The sequence below is a fragment of the Brassica oleracea genome, chromosome C8 (genome assembly GCF_000695525.1).
Source record: "Brassica oleracea var. oleracea cultivar TO1000 chromosome C8, BOL, whole genome shotgun sequence".
NCBI classification, from domain to species: domain Eukaryota; kingdom Viridiplantae; phylum Streptophyta; class Magnoliopsida; order Brassicales; family Brassicaceae; genus Brassica; species Brassica oleracea.
In genome coordinates, this window is record NC_027755.1 from 26,585,332 (window position 1) to 26,592,240 (window position 6,909).

Here is a 6,909-nt window from a genome sequence, read left to right on the forward strand (position 1 = left end):
ATGCTTATGCATCTTTGTTTAATTTCAAGTATTTGGATATTTATGTTTTAGATATTTCCAATTATATGGGTACTTTAAGTTTGTTTCAGTCTTTATTCACTTTTATATTATGAAGTCTATTTAGCATTCCAGTATAAATTGTTCTTAATACAAATCTTATCGACGAAAGTGAAATTCTGTTATAATTTGACCGACCATATTTAAAGACTACCATTTCTTATTTAAACAGCCAAGTCACTTTGTGTTTGGGATATTAATGGTGAGATTATTTTTGGTATTGGTCAAATTTTAAAAAATTATGTTTTGACAATTGAATTTGGTTAGTATTATGTTAACTTATAAAGTTTAAAATTTATTACTTTATTTTAAAGTTTAAATAATGTTTTAAGCTTATAAAGTTGCTATTTGCTAATTTTAATTTGTGTAGGGTCGGTTACGTCATACACACGCAAAACACGATTGTAGAATATAAATGTAGAAGTCATGGGTTAGTCTGTGAACCAATAAAACCGGTCTTCTTCGTATTTACCAATACAGAATTAATTTATTCACTTAAAAAACAAAACACTTTACATTAACGTAAAAATATCAACAAGCCAATATTTGCTTTAAGCTTCGACGAAAACATTGTTTTCAAAACTACAAATGCTAATTAGTTTGAGGCGCTTGATTCTGTTTTATTTTAAATTTTGCCAAGCATACTACTCTATCTTATCTTAGAGCACTGTCTTAGAGATTTATATTCCCCGTAGAAACATCATAGTAAAACTTACACTTAAGTCAAATTATTGGTTTCAAATACAGAGACTCAAATATGTATATTATGTGTTCCACCGGTTAAAAATATCTATGGAATATATCGTACAAACTTATTCACATATGACTAATAATAAACAGTCCAAATACTAACTTTTCTCAGATATATTTACCTAATCTAAAATACTAATAATGCCACCAAAAAAAAAAAACTAATTATCAAGATTGCATGATTATTTTAGTCTTAAAAAAAACCTTCCAAAATAAACTAATATGTATATTTTAATTCATAAAAATTTATATTAGAAAAATTATTCTAACTATTTAAATAATTTTCAAATCTTCATCCCGTCCTTAGGGCGGGCCACCCTAGTATATATATATATATGTGATCTCGATGCTTTGAATGGTTCATGCAAAATAGATTTTATACATGAAATTCATGTATAAAATCTCAAACGTTACGTAAAATTTGTTATCACAATTTCTTTCATTTTTTGCCATGTATAAAATCTCAAACCATTGATCTTATAGATGTTGAAGATCGATCTGATCCATAAAATATGTCAATATATAAATAACGATTGCGTTACATATAAATATTCAAATCAGAAGAAGCCTGGTTAGAATATGGACGGACGTGCACATTATATACACCAACATAAAGGGTAAAGGATGAAATGGGCTTAAAAGGTTATGTGACCCATTCAGAATACATGCATATAGTTTTTTTTTTTTAAGTCCGATTAAATATGCTATTACAACGATGAAAAATATTATATACACGATTTTACAGTCGATAACTCTATCATCATATGAGAATGCACGTCTGACTGCATCACTCCGAGCTGTCTTATGAGATCCATGTTTGATGATAGACCTTTTGTACCTCTTTTTCTCCATGATCTGCATAATTTGCATTTTCTGGGGTTAAAACCTCAGACCTCCCGGTGTATAAGCATTAATGAACCATTAGTCAAACCACTGGACTAAATAGGCTTCCACCCATATAGCTTTTAAGTAAAGGAAAATCGCATAAAAAAACTTTGAAAGCATCACTTGCTAACACTTTAAACTTTGAAATGTTTTCACTAACACTTTTAACTTTCAAAGTGACATTTGTATCATAAAAAACTTCTAGTAAAAAGTTGACCTGTTGAACAGGTTAAAAAAAGATGTGCTAGTTTTTTTAAAAAAAAATAATTATTTAATTAATAAAATAAGTAAAAATCTAAATAAATTTTTAGAAAATTAAATAAAAATCAAAAATTTAATAAAAATTCAGGAAAATCAAACAAAAATCAGAAAATAAAATAAATATTTCAGAAATAAAATAAATATTTAAAAATTAAATAATTTCTGATTTTTTTTGTTTATTTTTATATACACAAAAATTAAATAAAAACTCATAAATTAATTAAAAATCAGAAATTAATTAAATATCAGAAAATTAAAAATTAACTAAAAATTCAAAAAAAAAAAAATGAGATCAAATTAAAATACAGAAAAAGTAAAAAAAATTGAAAATTCAAAAGTTTCGATTTTTTTTTTTTTTGCCATTTTCAATGATGATGTCGGAAACTATCATTGGAGATATGCCAAAAATCGACAATGTTAATGGTTATGTGAGAAATCATCATCATCACTAGTGATATATTTAAAATTGTTATTGTCAACGATGATATGATTTATTTTTAAAAAAATCTTGTAACTAAAAAAAATGTTTTCTGAATTTTCTAATTTTTTTTCGAAATTTATGAATTTTTATTTAGTTCTTCTGTATTTTAATTTAATCTTATTTATTATTGAATTTTTAGTTATTTTTTATTTTTATTTAATTTTTAAAATATTTATTTTATTTCTAAAATTTTTATTTAATTTTCTGATTTTTGTTTTGATTTTACTGAATTTATATTAAATTTTCGATTTTTATTTAATTTTCTAAACTTTTATTTAGAATCTTATTTCTTTTATTAATTAAATAATTATTTTTTGAAAAAAAACTGACACATCATTTTTTAACCTGTTCAACATGTCAACTTTTTTACTTTTGAAGTTTTTTTATGATACAAATGTCACTTTGAAAGTTATAAGTGTTAGTGAAAAAACTTCAAGGTTTAAAGTGGTAGTAAGTGACACTTTCAAAGTTTTTTATGGGATTTTCCCTTTTAAAGTAATCCTTGCAAATGGTTCTTTCGTGTTTCGCTAAATTACATAACTTGCGTATTGCATAGAGCATCTCCAGGCCAATCACATATTTTACAGTAAAATAGAGTAAAAAATGCAGTAACCAGTTATGGAATAATGCTTTTATTTTTTGTTCATTCCTGCATTGTTTTACTCTATTTTGCATTAAAATATGCAGCAATTGAATTAGAGATGCTCTAAAAATAGTTACATTGGCAAAAAAATTGTTTAATTAGTATCATACAATCATCTTTTACTGTTCATTACATATATTTTCATGCTTTATAGAAATCAAGAAATAATGGAGAAATCCAAAAACAACATTCCTAATTATGAAAACAACATAAGATATGCTCAAATCTTCAAGATAAGGAAAGCCTTATAAAATTTGATTTGGGGGAGTGGGGGAGGGTACAAAATCCACCAAATATGTCATTTTCCTTTGCACTTCTCAAGTTTAAATCAGAATCGGACGGGGTCTAACACAAATTAGGTTAGGCCGGATAAGTCAATTGTAACATTTCCTAGCTAGAGTTTTTTTTAGCATTTCGTTTAAGCCAAGAGTAGTCATTTTGTGGACAAGTTGTTTGCTTTGTGAATATGATTAAGTATGTCCTTATCAAATTTTAGTTTACCAAATTTACCAAATATATCGTTTTTCTTTGCACTTCTCAAGTTTAAATCAGAACCGGAAGGGCTTTAATACAAATTAGGTCAAACCGGATAATTAAGTCCATTGTAACATTTCTTACCTAGAGTTCTTTGAGCATTTAGTTAAGCCAAGAGCAGTCATTGTGTGGGTAGGTTGTCTGCTTTGTAAATATGATTACATATGTCCTCTTCATGTTGAAGATATGTAGGTGGAAATATCAGTTTAGACGAGTTTATTCAAAAACCACCAACAAGACCAATTGACTACAGTCACCAAAGATATGTATAAGTGGAAAATCTAGAGATAACAATTTAATCTCATCGCCACTAAGGGGCAAGACCGATTAGTGGGTAGTTATTCTCTAGCTAGTTGGAAACACCATTACAGTATCGACATTTGTTTATCTTAATTAGTAGTTACTGTTTTACTGTGTTTGTAGCTATGGTATAAAACTTTTACATTGTTTTCTTCTTACGAACACTTCGATTTTAGGGAGTGGTAGATGTTAGATGGTCGTTTTCATATATAAATTATAGCTTGAGAAGAACATAAATGTTAACCAAGCGCTCGTGGCTTGGTGGTATAGGAGGTACAACTGTACTGACCGCCACTCGGGTTCAAGCCTTGGCCACAACGGATTTAACATCCTTTCCGTTGGGGCGCTGGACCCCCTACGGGGAATAGTTGGGAATGTGGCTGCCCAGATACCAGAGTTACCAAAAAAAAAAAAAAAAAAAGAACATAAATGTTCATCAAAGTAATTTGACTGTTGTGATTGATCTGACATGTTTAGTTGTACGTTGATTGGATTAATCAATAGATAAACTATGTGACGAATTTATTTAACATCAAACAGATGTTAGAGTCTCAATCGTTTTTAGAACACATTAAAAAGAGGCTTACTATCATAAATTTTTTGAAATTAGTATAGTTGAGCTATGCTTTTTTTTATGCGTTAAGGATTATTTTTCTTTGGCTCAAACATCAACTTTTATCCACCAAATATGGATTACATGGTTTTAACCTCACTAGATTTTCAACTACACTTACAAAAAGTGATCTAATAACACATTTGTGGATCCTATGCGATCCAAACATACTTTGTTGTATTTTCCACATAACGAGTTCGTCCTACGACTCAAAACGGCTTCTCGGTTTGTGGGTAGAAAATGTAAGATTGTGGAGTGTAAAGTTCAATGAAGTTAATGTACTGCGCCTACCATTTGCAAATGGTACAAGAGGATCCATATATTAGAAGACTCTTAATTTAATGAAGAATGTTACACTTAATTAATTTGAGGTGAACTAGTGCAAATCAATGTTATATCATACTAGAGAAAATAGTTATGAGAATTTTTTATTTATGGATTCTTACTTGAGGATCTTCATTTTTTTTTAAACGCCGCATCAACTCTTACTTGAGGATCTTCATGGATCAAAACACCCTTATTCTACAAAAGGTCTTATACCAAACTTGTGGTTGCCCCCACAGAGAGCAAGCAGTAGTCATTTGTCAAAAGTTTGTATGTACAGTTGTATATTTTTTCTTGTTTACTATAAACATTATTTTTTCTGGCCGTAGAAAACATTAATATTTTAGGGAAACTGTGCTTATAGGGATAGTTGCGACTTATGTACAAGCCGAAAGAAACGACAACTATACGAACTAGTACCTTTTTTTATCTTTTTCAACTTGTTTGAATCTATGAAAACTACGCCTGCTGGAGACTATTTTTAACATATTAGATTTTCAAAATATATTTCAAATATCAAAAAGGAAAACACTGCTTTCACACTTAGCAGCACACGTAACATATTAAGCGGACCGAATCATCCCTTAAATCGATACACGAATGTTTCAAAATACACACATCATACTTGCGTAATCGATACGTATCGAGCGGACCGAACCATCCCTTACGTCGATACACGGAAACACGGACAACACTTTGTACTTCTCTCACCTCTCGGCTTCATGGCTCACCACATGTCCATACGCATCTGTCTAATCAACGGCCTGGATCGATATATGACATGCCATGTGTGAGTTATAAGACGGATGGGGAGGAACGTGATTGTCGGTGGCATCTGCACGTGATCGGAGGAGCAACGGTCAGATATTTCGGATGGTTCTTTTTAGTGGGTAGCACTGACCGTTTTGATGAAAAAAACCGACGTAAACATACAAAACAAATATTTTCAAGTACGATTATGACCTCTTATATTAATCTTGAACATTGGAGCATAAACTTGTTATAATCTCGTTCGATTTTTTTTATTTTATTTAAGTGCATTTTTGTTTAAGATATTATGTTTCAGTTCCTTTTCTCTTTTAAGAAGGTATAACTAAAGAATATCAAACCCTTTAACAAAAAAAAAAAAAACTAAAGAATATCGAGTTTTAATGTCATCAGTCTGATATAAATTTGATTTTGGTTTATATAACATCTTTATCAGAAAATATTTAGCTTAATAAAAATAAATATAAGTTTCAGCTCTAGGTTTGACCAAAAATAAAAAAAGTTTCAAGTTTCCTTTTGATATATAACTTTGCTTTAGTTTTTTCAGTTGATTTAATTTATTTTTATTAGATCACTTCTCATGTTGTTATTTTCAATATATGTAATAATTTATCCCTTTATAATCCTAATTTGTTATCAATGATATAGTGTCTTTGAAAAAGAGAACAAAACAGTTATTTGGATTAAAGTCGTGTTTGACGATCTATTATGTATGCCTTCTTATTTTATTTTTTCTCCTTTTGGAAAAATAATTTGAAACTGTACAAGAAGCTTGGTGTACAAAAACAATAATGATACCAGAAATGTTAAGAATATACAAAGATTATTATTTGAAAAATAATGATTGCAGCAACAGTCCTTTTACTGGTAAAGGTTGGTTAGGAACTTAGGATCACTGATCACAACGTACGTAAGCAAAGCATTTTAATTTCTCAGTGTACCCAGCTGTTGACGGTCTGATACATCTCATCTAACCTTTAATTATTTTCTCGATTATTAAGTGTTTGGTATATTACACACTTTTTTTTATTTTGGCTTGAGTTCCTTAATAATATCTCCAATAATTTTTGTTAGGCTTATTTGCCAAATAACCAAGAAAAAAAAAATTTAGATTTGTGGTGAGAGAGTAGAGAGAGATAGAAAGAGAAAGTAGGAGAGAGAAGACGTTTTTGGTTAGTTAGTAAATTGTAGTTTTTGTTGTGTATACTTGGCCTAATTTCCCATTTTTGTTTGGTAAAAATATCTCCAGTAATTTTTCTTTTTTTTTTTGAAAAAAAAGTTTACTATTAAATA